Source organism: Carassius carassius, chromosome 29, assembly GCF_963082965.1.
Source record: "Carassius carassius chromosome 29, fCarCar2.1, whole genome shotgun sequence".
Lineage (NCBI taxonomy): Eukaryota > Metazoa > Chordata > Actinopteri > Cypriniformes > Cyprinidae > Carassius > Carassius carassius.
In genome coordinates, this window is record NC_081783.1 from 19,381,921 (window position 1) to 19,392,395 (window position 10,475).

The 10,475-nt window shown below is 38.9% G+C and overlaps 1 long non-coding RNA gene across 1 annotated transcript; it reads right to left on the reverse strand.

Moving 5' to 3' along the window:
* Positions 1–7,625: 7,625 nt before the first annotated feature.
* Positions 7,626–8,391, reverse strand: LOC132110169 (uncharacterized). The gene is made up of 3 exons (XR_009424603.1): positions 8,300–8,391; positions 8,017–8,198; positions 7,626–7,930 (listed from the first exon to the last, which is right to left on the reverse strand). It is a non-coding gene; the product is annotated as an uncharacterized LOC132110169 (long non-coding RNA).
* Between the last annotated feature and the right edge of the window lie 2,084 nt (positions 8,392–10,475).

Below are 10,475 nucleotides of genomic sequence, written 5' to 3' on the forward strand. Positions count from 1 at the left end.
TCAACAGTTAGATTTGGGAATGGCCTCTAACCATGTCCCGGCTCTTGTCGGACAGTAATTACATCTGCTCTAAAACCATGAGGAGCACATCCTCTCTTTAAACACAAACCCCTGAATTATTAATAAGCTTTGTTCTGCAATGCTGCACCTCAGAAGCCCTTTCTGTTTGTTCAGTACGGATTGATAGAAAAGCCCAATACTGAAGCATACAAGAAGGTGTCAGATGTGCCAGTGAGATCTCATTAATACCTCAGTTGTTTCTCCTAGAACACTTTAAAGGGGTCCTATAATGCTTTTTCACTTTTTCAACTTTAGTTAGTCTGTAATGTTGCTGTTTGATCATAAAAAAAGATCTGCAAAGTTACAAAGCTCAAAGTCCGCTTCAAAAGGAGATATTTTATTGAACAGAAATCACTTTCCAAAAAATACAACGAACGACTCGCAGAGTGGTTACAACCATCCTGGTTTAAATCTCGCTCAAACTGATTTGATGCTGATAGAATATTTACACTGAAGCTCAGTGACATTTCCCGACCAGGCGCTGAATGGAACCAATCACAGCACACACTGGACCAGCTAACCAATCACAGCACATTTCGTAATTCAGAAGGGGGGCCTTCATTTGATTCAGGAACTATTCGAGTCCTTCATGCCAGACTGAAGAGAGAGGTGTTGTAATAAAGTTAAATATGTAAAAAATTATGTTTTGCCAACAACCTAGTATAAGAGCCTGTTCTAGTACACCCCCAAAACAAAATCAAGATTTTGTAAAAGAGGATAATAGGACCCCTTTAAGAATAAAAGGAGAGATCTCAAGATCTAAACAATATCACAAACTAGGCTCCAATGAACTAAAATACTAAAGTATGCAATCAAAAGCCAGAGATATCATATCAACATCAAATTGACCAAGCCATGAGAGAGCAACACCTGAGCATTTTTTGGGTACAGTGTTTTTAAAAGATCACATCAGAACCACACTTTTCTGTGCAAAAGAAGTCAATATTGAATGCCTGAGATAGCAATACATGTTCTCCAAGTGTTCAATAGCAGGTTAGTCTAAAGCAAACATGAACATTGACCACTCTGCTCAGCCTTAATGGTCCAAATTGATGAAAGCTTTTCTCTAACGGGCCAGTGGAGTCAAAAATCTGCCATTTCCTCCAGGATGTGCTTTCTTTCTTGCACTCTATCCATTTGTAGGAAATGTCAGGCAGGCTGTTTCTGAAGCAGTTGCTAACAGCGCTACTGACACACTGCGGCTCTGTCCATGGCATTTGGTTTGTTTTTACACAACACTGACTCACACATAACTACCGGCACACTCTTTATAATGTCAGCGCGAGAGCTGGGGTCAGTCTATGTTTATAGCTACTGTGAGACGGCAAGATTTAAACTATTTCTGCTCTCCAGACAGAAATGACAACAAAATCAATGGCACAAACAGCAGGAATTGGGTTTAAACTGCAGAGAAACCACCATGATGATTTTTCGGGCATGTGTCTGTACTAATACCTAGGGACAGAATATAGGCTAATGCAATATAATACAGATTTTTTGAGGTGCTTGCTTATGCAAAAGTCTCCACCATGATGCTAGGATGTGGATGGTTGCTAGGCTGTTGTTATGCAGTTTGGGTGGTTGCTTACTGGTCAAAAGAGTCCATCCTCAACTTTCTGTGATATTCTGATCTCTAGAAGTGGTCTCAAGTCCCTCCTTCAATGGAACTGTGGGGTTTTATATAGTGAACATCTCCTTAAGCTGCAAGAAAAAATAAATAAAACAAAAATAAAAAAAATAACCTATTGTCAATATTGACCTTTATGATTATTGGCAGGGTCAATCATATAAAAGATTTCAACAACAACAACAACAACAACAAAGAAAACAACAATTCAAACATTGTTAAAACTTAAGGATATTACTAACTTCAGTAAAATGATAATAATAATTAACAAAAAATAAATACATTTCAGATGACAAAAACATACAGTATGTAATATACCTTTTTTGTCATCTAAACCTCTTTCACCAAACATATTTATTTGAAGCATTAAAGTTATCTGAACCCCTGAGACTTTTAAATATTTTAAAGATTTAAATATCACATTTGCATGTTCCTTGTCCTCTGTTGGTCAATGGTCACATGACATGCAGGTAAGTATATAAGATATACATTACAGGTCAAAAGATTGGGATCTTCCAATTATTTTTTTTACAACTGCGATACTTTTTTTTCAGGATTCTTTGATGAATAAAAAGTTAAAAAGAGCTGCATTTATTTAAAATATAAAGCTTTTCTAACAATATACTGTAAATCTGGCCTATAAATTCTTAACAATTCAACAAATCCTTGCTGAATAAAATTTGTAATTTCTTTAAAAAAAAAGAATAAAAATTAATTATAATTTTTAAGACTCATTTTGTTGTTGATTTTTGATCCGTTTAGTGTTACATTTTGATTCATGTTATTCTAAAATGATTTATTTTATTTTCATATTTTTATGATTTAATTAATTATTAGTTTTCCATTAAACTCACAAACCCCAGTTTGGGAAACCTTCACATAATGTAATGTTAATTACAATGAATTGAATATATATATATTTTTACACTTTGTATTTTTATATATATATGGCAAGATTATCCTATTTAAATCAATATGATAAACAAGTTAGGTCAAAAATAATCTAAAAAAGATTTATCAGAAAGTATTCAGATTATGTTACCTAAAATATGTGATGTAATGGATTACATAACTAACTATAATTGTTGTCATGTAATTTGGTATGTTATATCTACCCAGCTCTCTCTCATACTTTAAAACAAAGTACAAAAAAAAAAAAAAAAAAAAACAATTGAACTGCATTTACAGAATCAATTTGAACATGAAACTGGCATGTTTGATAGAAGATCATCATGAATATATCATCTTTGCTCTAGTCTCTATGCTTCTATGTAAACTGCCTGTCTGCAGGCTCTCTGCAGGGAATATGTGTGTTTATCTTGTATGTGTGTGTGCTGCAGCTGAAGCCTGACTGAATTGACGCCCTCTCGAGTTCAAAGGTTAATGAATGATTATTTCCCCTCTCCCAGCAGGCCATGAGCGCTCTTCTGCAGCCAGAGCTGTCAGGAAGGAAATATGCTTTGCCATAATTCAGATATCTCTCATAATGAAATCATGTAATGAGACATTGTGGATCATCACAATAAAATAAAATAAAATAAATAAATCTGTTGATCTGTTCTTTGGATTTCACAACATTATTTTGGTCAAAAGAAAGAAAGAAAGCGTTGCACTGAGTGCGACGGCCCAATTTCATATTTATGAAGGCCATTTTTTAAGATCTGCAAGCCATTTGTCATAGTTACACTCGCAAAAGCTGAAATATAAAATGGTCAGATTCTTTTAAATCACATTCGAGCATTGCTACATAACACTTTTCACCAATGTGAAATGTGCAGGGTTAGCGAGAGGCCTCAGGATTTCTAGTGATATGAAGTGATGGAGTGTTTCTTACCCCTGCGGAGGGAACAGCTTTGAAACAGATTACTGTGTGAAACTGTCTGTGTGACTGACCTTCTCTCTCTCTTTCTCCCCTGACCCCGAACTCCTCTCTCTTCGCTGGCAGGCCTCGGCTTCAGAGATGCAGAGTTCAGCTCATATTCCGTTTCACCCCGGTCCAGGTGCGGGCGGCTGGACTTGCTGCGAACCGTACCCGCACACACACACCCCGTGTGTGCTGCCTCGGCCTCGAAACTTCTTTCTATCTTCACGAATGTTCAAAAGTGGAGAGAGTTATTTTCATATACAGCAATTCAATGAAAGATGATTAAACTGAAGGAAGGAAAAACACAAAAACAGTTGCATTATTTCTGTGCTCAGTATTTCAGCTCAATCTTATTCGCTAACCACCAAAAAAAATCAGTTCAACAAGCACTGTCTGATTAAGTGCTGCATCATATTTAAATAAACTTACTGTCAACAAAACATGCTCCTTTTCTGCATAAAATGGGGAACGTTATAGTCACACAAGTAAAATAAAGTAAATATTTAATTACAAATATACATTTTATTTAATATTAACTATACATTTAATTTGATTGACACTTATTATTAGAAAAACATATTATAATATGTATATTTTTAACAAGACAATGCATATTGTTACATTCACTGAAAAGTAAAAAAAAAAAGAAGTTGGCTCAATGTAAACCCACCCTGTAAAATAAAACCTGTCACCCACACCCTATATTCAAGGGAATAAACAAACAAAAAAACAAATACATGCATAACTAAATAAATATTCGACTCTTTCCACTCTTTTCATGTATTTTCCCTCTTCCCATTACAAATAAAATATATTGCATCAGCACTAGTATCAGGAGAACAGAGTAAACCTTGATCTAATAAAGGGCTCCAGGTCTTATGCAATGTTTGAGATATTGAAAGCAAGCATCTTAACATTGAGTGTTATACTGTTAATATTAGAATAGTTTTTGAGCAGAAGTGTTGCTGAAGCGCTTTCCTTCAATACATTTCTAAACATGTTTCAAGGAAAAAACACCCTGCATATTGCATTCAGCGCTGGTGTTTTGCTATTATTTGCATAATTTCTGTAGTGAATCAAGCGCTGAATCAACACAGACAGCATGTACGAAAAAGCAACCTCCACAGGAACAGTTGATCCAGTGAATTCTCCTCAGAGTGCCTTACTTTCAATGCTCTGATTTGTGCTTATTTTGTAGACTACATGATCTGTAACCTCACGGTTCATTTAAAATGGCCCTCAAATGAGGCTGTTTCACTTTCAGAGCTGATTTTGCCAGGCTTTGCGGCACGAAAAGAGATTTAGTGATTAGCCGGGCAGCCGCGAGACCGTTACTAATGATATCGGTTCAACTCAGGTTCCAAGCGGTCAGTTGAGCTTTGTTTTTCTCTCCTCCACACTCTTCCACCTCTTGAATGTCCCTGGGTTCCACCTTCATTTGTGAGGTATAAACATTTGCCTGAACCGAGCACAGGGAGCTCATTTCTCAGCGTTTCGGTGGACAGTTGTCCTGTGGGTTAATGGCTCACTGAAGACCAGAATCAGAGCAGATGAAAGAAAGCAAAGGGCCCTCGTTTTCTCTCATTAATCATGCTTGTTTTCTTTTGGCTGATCTTTTCACCCAGCTTTAAGGACCTGTCCACTCGACTCGGGGCTCGTCCGAGGTGCAAAGGGCCACCAGGGGCCTCTAGAAGCCTCTCGATCTCTCAGCTAGAATTTCCTCTGTGGGCCTGAATCAGACTGTGCTTTAATGGCTTTTGTAATGGCAAATTATAAAGGCGCTACAAGGGGAAGATTAATCGGGGGTGGTCTACGGGGTAGGACATGCGGTAACCCGAGAAAGTTAGCATAGCTCTGAAATATGAAGCGTGCTGCCCTCGTGACAACGTTAATGCAGACATACAAACCCTGCGATGTGACATTTGGTGTGTTTTTGTTGCCCGGGGGCAACGTGACCGCCGAAAAATCATTATCATTTGTAATATTAACAAATTGTTTTGTCAGCTTTTTCAACGGCATCATCATTCCTGTGCTAATAGATTTGGTGTTCCTCCGATCAGGCCTTTAAATACCCCCTCGGGCCTAAAAGAGGTGCTTGTGTGTGTGCTGTCAAAATTAAGCCACATACAAATTAGTGACAAATTAAGTACTAAAGATACTCTTTTTTTTTTCAAACAAAATAAGCGTATATATATATATATATATATATATATATATATAGAGAGAGAGAGAGAGAGAGAGAGAGAGAGAGAGAGAGAAAGAGCTTATTTTTAAGTTTCCTTGCTACTGAATGGCATTATATGAACAATAATTATACTTACAGTATAGATGATTATATACTTATAAAAAGTAACAAAATAATGATATACTTATTGAACAATAACAAAACATAATGAGAATGAACACAATTAATCTTAATTAATGTTCAAATGTTTGTCTCAATATTTCAATATTTCAATATTTCAAATAATTATTTCAAGCCCCAAACATTGATCAAAATGACAGTAAAGACATAATGTTAAATTTTTTTTTTTAATTTCAAATACCTATTTTCTGCATCTATTTCAAATAAATGCTGTTCTTTTGAACTTCGTATTTTCCAAAGATCTTTTTGCAAAACTTCGCTCATTGTGCCAAAACTCTGCACACAAGTAAACATGACACAACACTGGGAAATATACCATTCACATCTATGTCAAATTGAAACTCTAATATCAAAAACTAACATTCCTTTGTCAAAATGTAACTCTGATGACAAGGACACATACTTGCATCATATGCATACACTTTCAGATCAGGGGGAACACACTAGTCTACTTTATATAAAACATTGCAGTCTTGGATTTTCACTGTTTATTCAGAAGGCATATTTTCAGGAGGCACATTTTCAAACAACCAAAAAGCAAATAGGCCTACTCAATATTGTTCATTGTAGCACTGTACATTGCAGTAAGATGAATTCAGATAAAGCAAAAAAAATATAATAATAATATAAAAAACACTATACTGTAAACACAGAAATCATGGCAATTGTGCATTCGTGGGCTCATGGATCCCGCCGTCTGTTGGCCTCAACGACATCGCAAGCAATGTCTTCTCCCGCTAGGCACAGGGGAAAATATCCCTTTGCATGTCGAAACCATCCATGGATTGCTGTCACCTGAATGTCGTCACAGGTCTGTTCCATTGCCTGCAGAAGAGACATGCGGGCGTCTGGGTGGACTCTCTGTCCAGCTTCCCCCACAGTCAGGCCATGGTTGATGACATGGTCCACCAAAGTTGCTCTTATATCATCAGAAATAGGGGTCCGTGCATGGCCTCTTCGACCTCCTCTTCCTCCTCCTCCTCCTCTTCCTCTTCCCCTTCCTCCTCTTCCTCTTGCTCTTCCTCTTCCTCTTGCTCTCCCTCCATCCATGCTTGCAAAGTTCTTGAAATGGCTAAACTGAGGGGTTTTTGTAGCTGGCTGATTGGTGTTCAGTTTTGCAAGTAAGTGCCTTCAGTTGTGTATTTGAGTGGTAGCAATTACCCGATGTGTATTGTATTTTGGATACATGTGTTTTCCAAACGGCACTCTGAGATTTCATTTTTGAACGAAGTGTCTTATGTATGAAATAGAGTGTAGTATGCAGGACCAAGTGTGTTGCATAAAGGAGTAAGTGTGTTGCAGAATTGCAACTAGAGTGCAAAGCAGCGCTTTTGTTTAAGGTATGGGTACATGTGTTTGAGGTATGGTAACAAAAGCTTCAAGTTGTGTTACTTTAGTCTAAGCATGGGTCTATAGTGTTCAAGCAAGGGGCAAAAACTGTAAGTTACATTAAGTAGATGATTTCTGAAGGATCATGTGAATTTTAAATTGTAACAATATTTTGTAATATTACCATTTTTACTGTATTTACATGTATTAAATGAATGCAGTCCTGGTTCAAAAACATTAAAATATCTTACCAACCCCAAAGTTTTGATCAGTAGTGTATAAGGAATGACAAATTTGCTTTCTATATCAAGTTAAATGTAGAAGAAGATTCCTGTAAGGATGTACTGTATGATCGTATATTTATGAAACAAGAAAACAAATGAATAAGTCACATTTATTTGATCAAAATTAAATACTTTAAATGCCTCAGTAAAATAACAGTCTCTTTTACCATGACCGAGTTAAACTTAAGTTGCTTTTGTTTGGTGCTGCTCCTCTAAGAAACCCTGAGCTGGACGAGCACTTGATCCTACTTAAGAATACAAAAAAACACACAAAAAAACTGAAAAAGAAACAAAATGGGAGGCCATTGGGAGCCCTCATATCTCATCTCTATTAACGGGTTTACTGGTGACCCCAGGGGTGCTCGTAAAAGTTTACGCCCAGGTTTCAGACTGAGTCCCTTCTGAAAGAATGAAAGAAATGGGTTAGTTTATGGTTCGCCTTCAGGGTTTTACTGCATGTTTTACTAAAGCTCTAGTTTTAACAGACCCTGGTTCTAATTAGCCAGGCAGTGGCACCACGGCCGGCCCAAAACCTTCCTTTCTTCTCTGAGGGAAAAAGTGAGAGAGCGAGCGCTCGAGAGAGACTGTAATTGACTGTTGATCTGGGAGGACACACGCAGGTCAGGCTGGGAGGTGAAGGAGACCAGTATTCGCTGAGATATGCCGCCACTTCAGGAATGTAATGAACAGCTCCAGTCATAAAACGCTGGGCCCCGTATATCATATCTTTTCTAAACACATTTGTGGTGCAGAGGGTAAATCTGTGTTACCTCGGCCGTCAGGAATGTCTTCACGGAGAGAGGAGAGAGCACATCATCCCAGATGAAACAGAAAGCCGAGTGCTTTCAGCAAGTGCTACGACTGTATAAAGGAGAGAGGGGTTATCGCACGTCACAACACAAGAAATATGAACCAAGAGTGTGTTAAAAATCAGGGCTGGGAGCATTGCATTACATCTGTAAGTAATGTTTGTGAAAAATAAAAAATAAAATTAAAGTTTAAAATTAAAATACCACGTTAATTTCAACCAAAGCTACAGTTTAGACAATTTTTTCTTTGTCAGTAATTAAATGTTCTAGTAAGTAAAATTAAATTGCATTATTGCCATTTGTGAAAAAGAAGTTCACTTAACCCCTTAACTGTCACCCTGTCCCGAATACGGGACACCTAGGTTTACTTCACTATATTACAATCAAATCTAATCTAATCTTGACAAACTATTGTATATATTGTTGGAAAGGTCTAAGACTCCCAAATATATATTTTACCAATGTTTTTTGTTTAAAATTATGTAGGAAAATGAATAGATCAATTTATGACAAGAGTGCACCCTCAAAAATCTAAATTATAACAGGAGTTTTGACCTTTGTTTAAATAAAAACTTCTTCGTTGCCTTTTTCTCTATCACATTTTAGAAATCATCAAAAGTTATACATCAACTGAAAACTTCAAATTTCAAAATTCATCCTTTAAAACCCATTTTAAAATCAGACATTGCATTAGCATGTAAATGGTACATCAATATCATGTTACAAAATGTGTTCAGTCATGAATTATAAAAATTTAGGTTAGTATCATGCACATTCACGTCTATCTTCAAAAACGTGAGTGACAGTGTCACGGTTGGTAATCCGTGATCTCTGGGTTTTGCACTTTGTGGGTGAAGTCTGTGTTAAGCGTCTGCACTGATTAGTTTGTGGGCGTCTCCGTTAATTGTCATCAGCAGCAGCTGTCACTCATTACCCTCTCTTTATTTTAAATGGCTTGTCTCACGTCTTGTGTTTGTGAGATTGTTGTTTCTGTTGTTTCTTTGCTTCTGTGTTGTTCTGCGTTTGGATCTCCGTGTCTTCCCCGGAACCTCATCCACTCATCGCACCTTCACAACCATCACCACTTACCTTCGGCTCGATTCCCTGCAGTTCCTGTGCCATCCTCTCCTGCTACAAGCTCTCCACCACCATCTGGATTACTCACCGCCTTCACCATCTTGGATTGTCGTCTTCCCAGCATTGTTTGTATTCTTGTTTGTTTTGTTTTGTTTTCTTTAAATATTGTTCATACTCGCACTTGTTTCCAGCTTCTCCTTCACCCAGTCGTCTCAGAACGCTCTGACCAAAATGGAAGCAGCAAGCACCACCTCTTTATCTGACTTTATCCACCACATCGTCAACCGTATGGATCAGCAGCAGGAGAGCATGGCTAACACCGGACGCGCTATCCAAGCGCTGGTGGCACAGGTGTCCGAGCTCACCCAGCAGATCCACCAGCTCACCTCTCCCACTGCACCCATCGCACCGCCTGCGCCGCCCGTCCCTGGGAGACCCCCCGGGATCACTTCCGGCCAGAGCCGCGACTTCCGGCGCCAGAAAACTATTCCGGTGAGCCAACCTTCTGCAGAACTTTCCTTAATAAGTGTTCCATGCACTTTGCCTTACAGACCCGCACCTTCGCCACCGAGGAGTCGAAGGTTGCGTTCACCCTGACTCTACTATCCGGCAAAGCCGCCCTATGGGAGACGGCGGTGTGGGAGAACCAACATCCGTGTTGCGCCTCGTTCCACACCCTCTCGGAGGAGATGAGAAGGGTCTTCGATCGAGCCGCGGCCGGCAGGGAAGCCGCCCATCAGCTCTCAGACCTACATCAAGGGAAATCTTCTGTCACGGATTACTCCATCCAGTTCCGCACCCTGGCGGCCACGTGCCAGTGGAACGAGGCGGCGCAGTGGGAATCGATTCCTGCATGGGCTGGCCGACCGTGTTCAGAAGGAGATCTACCTCCTCGAGCTGCCCCCTACACTCAACGGTCTGATTGACCTAGCTCTTCGAGTTGATGCCCGGATTAATTGGCTGGATAGACAGACCAGTCCTACACGCCATCCCATCTCTCCGGAAAGGGGCCGCTCGAGTCGAGAGAACACGGTTGGACCGTCGACGACCATAAACCCAT